We start from the raw sequence: 12,766 nt of genomic DNA, 5'->3' as shown, positions 1-12,766 counted from the left end.
CAACCTGCCACAAAACTAAAGTGCACCCCAACCCCCAGCCCTGCCACAGAGCTCTGGCTCCCTATCTTTTTTGGCTTACAACTTAGACATTGAGTCAGGTTGGGCCTGGGAGCTGTGTCAGTAAAAGCAGCAGCCATAATGTCAACCATGCAGATGAGCTGAGAAATCCCATCTGCACGTCATCCACTCACCACTGTCTTGGTGCGACATACAGGCTGGGAAGGACAAATCAATACTCTTGGCCATGGATGTACTCCATACCCCTGCTGGAAGATCGGGAGGCTGAGGGGAATATGGGGAGCCTGAGGGAAAAATGGGGAGCCTGAGGGGTCCCTTCACCATTCATGGGACTTCAATTGGGCCTTTGCATTGCATATTCACTGAATCAGTGCAAAAGCATCTTTTAGTGGGGGATTCAGGCTGGGGTCCCAGGAGGATGGTAGAGGTAGAACATGGGAGAGGGGCCTGCCCCTTCTCCTGGAGTCTGAATCACTGATAACAGGGCCGCTGACTATCCATCTGTCTCTCCTCCCTCTTGACCCCTGCAAACTCAAGGAAGAAGGTTCCATGGCAGCCACAGGGCAGGGAGCTCAGTTCCACTGGCCCCGTTGGCTCAGGCTCAGTGGCCATAGGCTCCTCAGCCCTAGCTCTGTTTTTTCTTTTTGTTTTTTGAGACAGGGTTTCACTCTATCACTCAGGCTGGAGTGCAGTGGCACAATCATGGCTCACTGCAGCTTGGACCTTTCAGGCTCAAGCGATCCTCCTCCGAGTAGCTGCAACTACAGGTCGCACCACCACACCAGGCTAATTTTTGCACTTTTGGGTAGATGGGGTTTTGTCATGTTGCCTGGGCTGGTCTCCAACTCTTGAGCTCAAGTGATCCATCTGCCTCGATCTCCCAGAATGCCCTATCCCTGTTTTACTGGACTCCTGGAGCTGGTGGTGCTGCACCACCTCTGCTATCAGATTCTCCTAGTCTTCAGGCTGAGAAGGTGGGAGGGCAGGTGGGTGTCAGATTGGGCCAGGGCCCTCGGCCCCCCTTTAGCTTGGTTAAACTCCCATTTGGGACAGATCAGGCTCTGTGCCTTATTCAGTGAGGCGTGTCGAACAAGTGCTTCCCTCCCAAAAGCAAAAAGATCCCTAATTGCTGACAGTCAGGATTCCATGCATCAGACTTGGCCGAGGGCCCAGCTGCCTCTAACTCTCACACCCAGTTCCAATAGCTGCACTCTGCAGCCTCCTTGCTACCAGATTAGGTATAGACAATGGGTGTGGGGCAGGGCTGCTGACACCCCTGGCTGACTAAACCCCTTTCCCACAATGAGGGGAGACAAGGTGGGAGGTTAGGGGCTCCCAAAGGCAGCACTGCTTGTGTCAGCACCGCAGGAGTCCTCAGGGCCTGCTCCTAAGGCACACTTTGCACTGGAACGAGGGGCAGCTGGGGAAAGAATAAAGCCACTCCTTAGGAACCGAAATGGAAGATCACCAAGATATATTGTTAAATGAAGTAAACAATAATAACCTTCATCCGTGGCCTGCCACAATTGCAAAGGAAAAAAAAGAGAGGGAAAGAGATCGCTTGCAGTATTTCTGTAAGCATTCACAAGGAACTTCTCACCATTGGTTGTACTTTTCAATTTTCAGCCATGTCAGCATATTACATATCTTAAAAAACTAAAGGCCAACTTCTAAGTAGCGAGCTGTGGAGGGGTCTCAGCAGAGAGGAATGAGGAGGATGTCACTGATGACCTGGAGCTGCTGTAAGACGCTGGCCATGCTGGGAGCTGTGAACCGAGGGGCTGTGGGGAGGATGAGCTGTGAGTGAAGCTCACCCTACTCGGGCTGGGTGGGGGCCGGGCTCCACCCACAGACACACCTGGAGGAGTACGATGCTGGCACTGCAGCCAATGAGTAGATCCTGTTCATGGTGCCCTGCTGGGCCACGGCCTCCTGGGCCAGGCCTTTGATGTTCTCCAAGCTTTCCTTCTTGTTGTCCTCACTCAAAAACAGGGGAGAGAGCAGAGGCAGGAAAGGATCAGCTGCCCACAGGTGCAGTTCAGCCCGCCAGCCCTGGCACAGCCCACCTGGGCCTAATAGATGCTGTCAGCTTCCTTCTCCTGCTGCAAGGCTGACCAGAACTCAGCTTTGCTCTCACAGACCCAAGCAACAAGGTGGTGGCTGCCAGATCTCCCCAGAAAGGAAGAAGACAGCTAGAGTATGGAGGTGACGGATAGGGGTCCCCATCAGGCCAGGACTCTCAACAGAGACAGGAATGCCACTGGCTTCTGAAAAAGAGTTACTTGTGTGTATGACATTTAACATGGTCAACTCCTAAGCACGAAACACCACCAGCAGCAACACTCGGCGACTGTGACCTTCACAATCACCCAGCGACTTCCAAATGCTCCTAAGGAGAACAGCAGAGCTCAGCTGGGCCACTGGTTTGACTGCTCCCTAGCTCGCAACCAACACAAAGCTCCAGATCCTGAATCTGGGAGCCTGATGGAAAGGGGCTCTACTGAGCGTGGTCAGAACGAGCCCTGCTTCCCTGTGCAGAGCTTCTCTCCTCAAAGATCCAGCCCCAGAACAACCCAGGGCGCCCGTGCCCCCAGCTGGGTGCAGCCGGCTGCAGCTCCAGCCTCACAGGGCTGCTCCTCACCTGTGCTCCACAAAGGCGTTTGTGCCTATGGGTGCAGGGGAAGCCGCCATGGGAGCAGCCCCCTGTGGGGCACAGGCAGGAAGCTGAGGTCAGGGGGAGGGGGAGTAGCAGGTAGAGAACAGAGTGGCACCTGTCATTGCCAGTGATGCCCTTGCCCTCACCGAGAAGAGCTCCGCCTCCTCATCGCAGTGGTTGAGCACACAATGTCACAAAGTCTTGAGCAGCTAATTCGTGCTCCAGCAGCTCCAGGCACCACAGGGGCCACACCACCGTTTTGCAAGGTCAGTGAAGCTACAGATGACACTCTGCTCCTGGTCCCACTCCAGGATGCCAGGGATGAGGACTGGAACCTGACCCAGTAGCTGCAGTCATCCACCTCCGCTGTGTCCAGTGTGTACAGACCCTCCAGGTCCGCTGCACTGCGCAACTGCTCACCATGCAGGTCACTGGTGAATGCTATGGAGGCCGCCACATCCCCAGCAAAGTCCTTGTAGTGGCCACTAACAACAAAGCCCAGGGTGAAGACGATGTGGCTCCAGACATCCCATTCTGTCAGGCAAACACTGACTCAGCCTTCAAGGCCTAGGGGAAAGTGGCTACAGGTGAACTATTGCTGCCCACCTGCCGCCCGTCCTCCTTCCCAGAGATCAGTGAAGCCCCAGGAGGAGGGAACTACTCTTCTGATCTGTACACAGCCTTGACCTTCAAAGTTTAGATGTGAATGGAGCAGAATAAAGGCAAACTTTTTATTTTGCAGTTTGGCCTTGGCTCTAATGGTCAGGCTGCATCTGATTGAAATCCACAATAAAGAACAAATAGTTGACAATGTTGTGAATTACAGAGGGGAAGCCGGCAGTTGAGAATCAGGGGAAGGAAGTGAAAATTTAGAATTTTACTGCAAGCTGTAGAAGAATTAGGTTGGGGGAACAGGATAGTGGATTTGAGATCCTACTTGCCACCCAAATGCAGGGAAAATCAGTCGCCCTGTGGAGTGTTAAAATAATTAAATGGGAGGCACTTACACTGAAATGGCTGTAGTGCCCTGGGTTTCTACCTAAGAAAACCAAAACGTAACTCATGCATTTCTTATAAATAACTAAAGGAAAACAAAATATTCTTAATTAACCACAAACCACCAATTAACCTTTGATTACATAACCAGGAAATTTCCGCCTGGACAGTTCAAATAAGGGGACTACATAACTGTAGCCAATCAATTACTGATTGGGTTTGCTTCCTCATGCACCTTATAAAACCCTTTCCTTCAAGCCCCTCCGGTGGACCCAAACCACAGTCCATGGGTTTGCCTTTCTGAGTCACGAATCGTTATTTGCTCAGCCTTTAACGTTTTAATCAAACCTCAGTTTAACTTTTACAAAAGAAAGGAAGGACCAGGGACCCCACGGACCACAGCTCCTCCCAAGCCCGAACCCCGCACTGCAAGCCGGGTTTCTCTCTTAAGGACCCTCCCGTCATCACCGCACAAAGTGGGGAGACGCGAGGCTGCAGGCACAGGTCTGCCCAGAGAGGGCTCCGGGCAGGACCGAGACCCCACTCAGAGATGGACGGGACGGGACGCGCAGGGTCCCAGCTGCCGGCCCAGCCGCACCGTGAGACCCAGGCGACTCCGGGTCCAGACTCCAGAGCTGCCAGGGGGAGGGCCGGGTCCCCGCCGGTTCCAGCCGGCCCCCTACAGCGTCTCAGGAAGCTCGGCCCCGCAGACTCACCGTCTCTCGGCTTCAGGAGCGCCCCGATATCCTCTCTAGGGACCCTCCAGTACCTGCAGGACACAGGTCAAAGGAAGCTGCCGAATGAAGGAGAAAGAGCAGCTGAGACGGAACAGGCAGGTACGCGCACCTGCAAGAAGAAAAGTTCAGCCCGGAACTCAGGAAGTGCTTTACCTTTGCCGGTTGCGCGCCTGATTGGACAGGCTCGACCACGGAGCCGCTGATTGGATAGGGCTCCAGGCCCCGCCCCCTCGCCCCATGAGTGACAGGAGATGCGATTCCAGTGCGACAGAATGAGGCCTGAATGAATGATTGTTGTCTGCTGCCCTTTCCAGGCGGGCTGACTTCCTGTGCGGGGCCCTGGAGCTGCCAGGAACATTGGTAAATTTAACCCTACACATAAGATTATATCAATTTATGAGTAATATACATAATATTTAAAATTGGAAATTATATAACAATGATTCTTCTAAAATTTCGGATTTCATAACCTTCATGGTCTCTGGTCACTTGAGGAGGCAGCATGAGATTTGATAAGGAAGGGAGTCCTCTATGTCAGAAACGTACCATAGTAATAAAATGTGAGCCGCATGTGACATTTACAGTAGTCTAGTGGCATCATGAAAGGAAAACAGGTGATGGTAATACTTTAACCAAATAGATCCAAAATATTATCACTTAAATATATGAGCAAAATAAAATTATTGATGAAGGTGTTTGGGTACGAAATCTTTTAAAGTCACTCTGTATTTAAACCTCTAGCACATCTCAGTTCCAACCAGCCCCATCCAAAGAGCTCAGCAGCCCAACGTGGGCAGTGGCTGCCACACTGAAGAGCAGCTCTGAGGGCCCTGGTGAGTCTAACCTCAGGGAGGTCGAGGGCCAGGACCCCCTTTCCTGCCAGAGGTGAGGGAACACCCTCATCCTGCCCACCTCTCTCCTTGCACCCAAGGGTGGGAGAGGGCCCAGTGACAGAATTGGGACTGCAGTCAGGAGGTGTCCATAGGTCGACCTCTGCTGCCCACCTGCTGCTGGGCAGGGGTCCCTCACCCTTCTAAAGGCCAGACAGTGAACGAAGAGTATAGGGCTTCAGGAAGAGGAACCCGCCTTCAGATCTGTCCACACCCTTGACCTCCAAAGTTTGAATGCAGAGGGAATAAAGGCAAACTTTTTATTTTGCAATTTGTCTTTCACCCTGCTGGTTAGGCTATGGCTGGCTGTTTCCTCCTGTGGTGTGGGGACTGTGAGTTTAAGCACCAAGCATGTCAACATGCACTTCTGTATAACTTATCCCATCTAACAAGAGGCCCGGCTTTAAATAAAGGGAAAAGGAAATCAGTACCTATACAGTGCCTGTTTGCCAGGTAACTAGTAGTAACCAACCTGTTATTAGAATCCTGAGATCCTGACTGCACAGGTGTATGTTTCAGTTAGCTATTGCTGCATAAAAAACCACCCTAAACCTTATTAGCTCATGATTGGGATGCTCAGTCATTTAGGCTGGACTCAACTGGGCCATTCTTCTGGTCTTGGCTGGGCTGCTTCAGGCATGTGTGGTCAGCTGCTGGTTGACTAAGTGACTCTGCTTCTGGGGGTGAGCTGACTGTCAACTGGGGCACCTTGGTTTTCCTCCCCATGGAGCTCATCCTCCAGCAGGCTGACATGTGCTTGTTCTCTTGGAGATGGCAAGTTGTAAAAGAAAAAGCAGAAACATTCAATGACTTTCATCCCTAGACCCCAAACTGTCACACTGCCATATTCATAGCTTCCTATTGCCTAGAACAAATAAGGCCAGTCCAGATCCAAGTGTCAGGAAATAGATTCTGCCTCTCTGTTGGAGTAGCTGTAAAAGCATATTCCAAAGGACATGGATACCAGAGGGGATGCAGAATTGCTGTCATCTTGGCAATCTGTATCATTCTGCCTTTTCTTACAACAAGCTTTATATAACTGTTCCAAGTCAAGGAACTCGTCCAAAGTGCCACAGCTACTAAGTGGCTGGACTGCGACTCAGGATCAACTTTGCCTGACTCCAAAGCCCAGGCACCTCCATAGACCTGACAATTCAAGCAGCTTCCCTAGGCCTGTGAGATCCTACAAAGTGACTCTTCTGAAGTAGAATAAAGGTTCTGTTGAGATGCTCATCCTTCTAGCACAGTTGGGAATAATCTCCACCAGAGAATGATTCTGAAATGTCTTGGAAACATATAGAATATTTTGGCAGAATGGCTGACGACTGAGTTTAAAAAATCAAGGCATAACTTTTCATTTCTTATCATAGGAGAGATTTGAAAGCACATATAATGCATTGAACATGTGTGCAAATTACTTTCATCCCCGTTCAGTATTTGTAGGCTGCTTATGATTTTTAACACAGACCAAATCAAACTACTGTTCCTGAAACAGGCTTTTACTCTGAAAACAAGTGACACAAAGGTAGATCTGCTGAGAAGACATTTCCTCCTGCCTCAATTTAGCCCAACATCTGAGTATGTCTTAAAGTCAGCCTTTGATTTCTAACAAGTCAAGCTGTTTGCCAAGACCCCAATCAGATCATATGAGTGCTTCAGCTCCTTCATCATCCCAGAAGGTTGACCAGAGAGATCGAAGCTCTGGATGGAGTGGTGAGAAGATCTGCACTAGCAGGTGGGCAGTCATAGGTCCACTGGTGCGAGTCATTCATTAGGTGGGGTGTTTTGGGGTCCTGATATTTATGACACAATTAATGTGTATATTTACTAAAAGTAAATTATAGAACATTACAAATAAAAAATTTACATATAAACTGAACATGTCAGCAATTACAATTTTTTTTGTTTGTTTGTTTTTGAGACAGTGTCGCTCTGTCAGCCAGGCTGGAGTACAGTGGCATGATCTTGGCTCACTGCAACCTCCACCTCCTGGATTCAAGCAATTCTCCTGCCTTAGCCTGCCGAGTAGCTGGGATAACAGGTGTGTAGCACCACTTCTGGCTAATTTTTGTATTTTTAGTAGAAACAGGGTTTCACCATCTTGGCCAGGCTGGTCTCAAAATCCTAACCTCAAATAATCCATGAACCTCGGCCTCCGAAAGTGTTGGGATTACTGGTGTGAGCCACTGCACGTGGCTAGCAATTACAATTATTGTTATTCATCATTATTCTAAGTGTGATCATTATTATTCCCACAATTAGAAATAATAATTGTGGTTGCTGCTGCTGCTGCTGTTGCTGCAGAGATGGTGATAAAAATTTCAAGTTAGGCTCTGCTGCCTCCTCCACCTGTGGCATTGGGGGCTGCTGGCTTGCTAGTTTGCTGCACACTCTTGACCTCTCTTTCTTCAAGCTGCAGCTGAAGAAGAGCTTTCAGGCTGCACTATCGCAGAAAGAGCCCAAGTCAAGGCCAAGAGCAGTAATCCTGTGAATTTGAAGGAGGCGAGTAGGATGGTCTTGGGGTGCAGTTGATGGTGAAGAGGCACACACCACTTAGTGAATGAGTGGAAGCCTTTGGTGAAAGGCAGAGTTTGTCCAGGATGCTGATCAGATTCTACTTTCACTGATTGGTTCTCCTGGGAGCCAATCAGTGAAATAGACATATTTGCACAGCTGGAAATGGAGGACAAAGATACAGTTGATGTGTTCCAGAAGCAGACAGGAGTGTCTGCTGAGAACACACCTGCTGCTTTACCCTAGAACTCTGTTCCTACAGACCAAGCAGATGTTCTCATGTGGAAAACTGCAGTATGGTGCCACCATGTCTGGCTGGTCCAGTATCCCTTTCTCTATTCTTCACTTTCCCCTTCCTCGTTCCTTTACTGTACATCAAATATCGAGTGTAGCCGCACAAGCATACTGATGATTCTGTTTGCTTGCTTGCTTGCTTGCTTGTACCAAATGACCAGCGGTTTGTGTTGAGTGATTTCCAAAGGACATCAGGCAAGGGAAAACACTGATTCTGGAAAAAGACTCCCTTTCTCCACCAGGGGACGCTCACTTACCTCTTATCTCCATATTTCAGGACTTTAACAGCAACAAAATAATGATCCTTAAGGCTTGGTGCAGGGAGAAGAAAAAACCATAACAATTTTTGCGTACATTGTTCAATGGGAGAATTTTATTTTTTTAAATAGTCTATTGCAAAACTAAGGACAATTTTATAACTTTTAAAATGTTGCTGTTACCCATAGGGCAAAGCTGTCCTTACACAGGACTAAGTGACACTTAAAAGAACTGAGTGAATCCCAGATATGTTCCTCTTTAAATCCAGCAACTGGTTGTTTAAACACACAGCTCGTGTAAAGTAAATAAATATATATGTGTGTGTGTATATATATATATATTTTAAAATGTATATAAATAGAAACGGGAAGTGAAGTTTCTCTAGCCACCAAGTGTGTTGGTTGCACTGAAATGAGGAAGAAGGGGGTTCCATCTGCAATAAGTTTGAAGTCCCCCAGAAGCCTGGGAGCTGTCCACACCCTGTGAGGCTAACCCTCTCCTCTTCTGCCTGGGTCAGGGTGCCCTGTGAGATTTCCATGTCCTTTCCCAGGAGGCACATGGAGGGTGGGAGGTTGTTTCTCACACCCAGGCAGATGTCCCTGCCCCAGGGCCCTCTGGATGGTATTCCTAGAGTCCCTGTAAGCTGCCAGAAAAGTCATATAGGTGAATTGTTCTTAGGGGTCAGTCCATGGGTGGTAGCCAGCTACCTTGCACCCTGGTCAGAGGGCAACACTCTAATGCAACTGCAAACTACAGTAAAGCTCTTTTTTTTTTTTTTTTTTTTTAGACAGCGTCTTGCTCTGCTGCCCAGGCTGGTGTTCAGTGGTGTGATCTCAGCTTACTGCAACCTCCACCTCCTGGGTTCAAGCAAGTCTCCTGCCTCAGCTTCCCAAGTATCTGGGATTACAGGTACCCACCATGGTGCCCAGCTAATTTTTGTATTTTTAATATAGACAGAGTTTCGCCATGTTGGCCAGGCTGGTCCTGACCTCAGGTGATCTTCCTACCTCAGCCTCCCAAAGTGCTGGGATTACAGGCCTGAGCCACCACACCTGACCAAAACTACAGTAAAGCTCTATCTACTGAAAAAATCTGAGAGCCAGGAAATGGATGTCCTCTTTATGGTTTGAAGGAAAAGTGAACAGGCTGGAAGTGGTTGGCGCATGTGTTCACGACTGACATTTTCAGGTTGAGCTGAGAAGTGCATGAGCTCAGGAAAGGACTGTGCCGCATGACAAGCTGGAGGGGTGTGACAGGGGAAGACTTTAAACAAAATGTGGAAAGTCAAATGGAAGTTCCACTCATGGAAACGGAACATCTTCCTCACAGTGGACAAAGCAGAAGGAACAAAGAAACCTGAAAACTCACTTTATTTTAAGAAGAAAAAAAAATCTATAACCAAGCCATAATTATGCTGTGGATGGCGTATCTGTGCTTTCATGTGGTGATTGGATGAAACCTGCTCTGAGTACATCGTCCCAATTGGCTACGGCAAGCTTGTCCAACCCACAGCCCATGGGCCTCATGGGACCAAGGATGGCTTTGAAAGTGGCTCAACACAATTTTATCAGAGACTAAAATTGCAGCCCCTGCTTTTTTTTTTGCTCTCCATTTGCTTGGTAGATCTCCTTCCATATCTTTATTTTGAGTCTATGTGTGTCTTTGTGTGTGAGATGGGTTTCCTGAATACAGCAAACCAATGGGTTTTGACTTTTTACCCAGTTTGCCAGTCTGTGTCTTTTGATTGGGGCATGTAAGCCATTTACATTTAACGTTAATATTGTTATGTGTGAATTTGATCCTGCCATTTTGTTACTGGTTGTTTATTTTGCCCGTCGGTCAATGCAGTTTCCTCATTGAGTCGTTGGTCTTTACCGTTTGGTTTGTTTTTGCAGCGGCTGGTACTGGATTTTTTTTTTTCTGTGTTTAGTGCTTCCTTGAGGAGCTCTTGTAGGGCAGGTCTAGTTACAACAAAATCTCTCAGTAATTTCTTGCCCGTAAAGGATTTTATTTCTCCTTCACTTATGAAGCTTAATATGGGCTGGATATGAGATTTTGGCTTGAAAGTTCTTTTCTTTAAGGATGTTGGATATTGGTCCCCACTCTCTTCTGGCTTGTAGGGTTTCTGCTGAGTGTGAGTCTGATGGGCTTTCCTTTGTGGGTAACTCGAACTTTCTCTCTGGCTGTCCTTAGCATTTTTTCCTTCATTTCAACCCTGGTGAATCTGACAATTATGTGCCTTGGGGTTGACCTTCTTGAGGATATCTCTGTGGTGTTCTTTGTATTTCCTGTATTTGCATGTTGGCCTGCTTTGCTAGGTTGGGGAAGTTCTCCTGGATAATATTTTGAAGAGTGTTTTCCAGCTTGGATTCATTTTCCCCGTCCTCTTCAGGTACACCGATCAAGTGTAGATTAGGTCTTTTCACATAATCCCATATTTCTTGGAGGCTTTGTTCATTTCTTTTCACTCTTTTTTCTCTTTTTTTGCCTTCTCTTTTTATTTCATTGAGTTGATCTTCGATCTCTGATATCCTTTCTTCTGTTTGATCGATTTGGCTATTGAAACTTGTGTATGGTTCATGAAGTTCTCATGCTGTGTTTTTCAGCTCCATCAAGTTGTGTATGTTCTCCAGGCTAGTTATTCTAGTTAGCATTTCATCTAATCTTTTTTCAAGGTTCTTAGTTTCTTTGCATTGGGTTAAAACATGTTCTTTCAGCTCAGAGAAATTTGTTCTTACCCGCCTTCTGAAGCCTCTGAAGCCTGCTTCTGTAAGCTCGTCAAAATCGTTTTCTGACCTGTTTTGTTGCCATGCTGGTGAGTCATTGTGATCTCTCTGGGGAGGAGAGGTGTTCTGGACTTTGATGATTTTATCCTTTTTGCACTGGTTTCTTCCCATCTTCTCTGAGTGGACGTCCTTTCTGTTAAAGTTGGGGTTAATTCTCCTGTATGAGGTTTTTTTTTTGGAATGCAGGCGGCAGTGTGCTGCTTAAGACAGTGTGTCCATTGTCTGCCAGTGGAGGCGCTGCTGAGCTGCCTCGTTCTCAGCCAGGCTGTTGTTTATTCATCACCTGGTTTCCATACTGGTGGCTTAGCCTCGAATTCCCAATAGTGGGCTCTTTCCCTCTGCAGCGCGCGCTCTACCCGGGTGGAGGATGTGTTAGCGGCGAAACTCTCCCAGCAGAGGGGCTCCGGTTACTGGATGTTGTCGGGGAGGGGACTGTCTGGTCATATCCTCTTCCCCGCTTTCAACTCTCCCTTCTGTGTGACGGACAGTTCCTTTTCACAAGCTTTCTCGGTATTAGTCCAAATCTCTGCCCTGGTCTGTGCTAACAAGGCACCAGTCTGGCTGGGGCTGCGGGCCTGGGCTGTCGCCCCGGTCTGCAAGTCCGGGTGGTTCTTAGCAAGTCAGTGTGTTCCTGGTCTGTGTGCTGCGGAAGTTTCGGAGTGAATTGCTGTATCTGATTCAGAGAACCAAGGAGGTTATGCCCCCCACCCTCCCCATCCTCCGTGCCTGATACACTTTCCAGGTGGGGCAGTGCCCCACCTTGCCTCGGCTGGATGCCTTTGGGCTGCTTTCACTACCTTTTTTGGCGGTTAATCCTGCTGTCCAACCAGTCCCTTTAAAACAAAATCGGTACCTCATTCGGAGATGCGGATATTGCTCTGGTTCTGTCTCACTTGGTGGTAGCTGCACTCCAGAGAAGCTTCCTTTTGGCCATCTTCGGTGCTCCACCATAAATATTATTATTAAGGACAACAGTTATATTCATAGTCTCTATCCTACAACAGAAGAATATTTGGGTCATTTGTTCATTGGGTTAAGGCCTCATTCTATATTATCATCTCATATTAACTAAGTATCAAATCCATTACATATGGAAGAGCATAAATTAAAAATTAATATTTTAGTAGATAATTATAAAAGCAAACATAAGAAATATGTATATGAACATAATATATGAATATATATATGACTGGTCAAATAATAAGTAAAAAACTAGTTAAAATACTTTTTTTATTATACTTTAAGTTCTGGAGTATATGTGCAGATCATGCAGGATTATTACATAGGTATACACATGCCATGGTGGTTTGCTGCATCCATTCCCTTGCCACCTACATTAGGTATTCTCCTAATGTTATCTGTCCCCAATCTCCCCACCCCCTTCTATCCCTCTCTGAGGCCCCCCACCCCCCAACAGACCACGGTGTGTGATGTTCCCCTCCCTGTGCCCATGTGTTCTCATTGTTTAACACCCACTTATGAGTGAGAACATGTGGTGTTTGGTTTTCTGTTCTTGTGTCAGTTTGCTGAGAATGATGGTTTCCAGCTTCATCCATGTCAATGCAAAGGACATAAACTCATCCTTTTTAATGGCTGCATAGTATTCCACGGTGTATA

At 47.7% G+C, this 12,766-nt stretch overlaps 1 protein-coding gene across 2 annotated transcripts in view; it reads right to left on the bottom strand.

Moving 5' to 3' along the window:
- The window catches only part of ZNF720 (zinc finger protein 720), a 55,198-nt gene extending 50,641 nt beyond the window's left edge, over nucleotides 1-4,557 (bottom strand). The window contains exons 1-2 of one of the 2 annotated variants that reach the window (XM_017515529.2): nucleotides 4,387-4,557; nucleotides 2,821-3,241 (exon numbers count right to left, since the gene is read on the bottom strand). The gene's annotated coding sequence lies outside the window, so the exon portion shown is untranslated. The remainder of the gene's footprint in view (nucleotides 1-2,820; nucleotides 3,242-4,386) is intronic. The other variant, XM_017515528.2, reaches the window with a different exon arrangement.
- Between the last annotated feature and the right edge of the window lie 8,209 nt (nucleotides 4,558-12,766).

Source organism: Cebus imitator, unplaced genomic scaffold, assembly GCF_001604975.1.
Source record: "Cebus imitator isolate Cc_AM_T3 unplaced genomic scaffold, Cebus_imitator-1.0 Scaffold552, whole genome shotgun sequence".
In the NCBI taxonomy this organism is placed as follows: Eukaryota; Metazoa; Chordata; class Mammalia; order Primates; family Cebidae; genus Cebus; species Cebus imitator.
The sequence above is the reverse complement of the archived record's forward strand: the minus strand, read 5'-3'. Positions and strand labels throughout refer to the sequence as shown.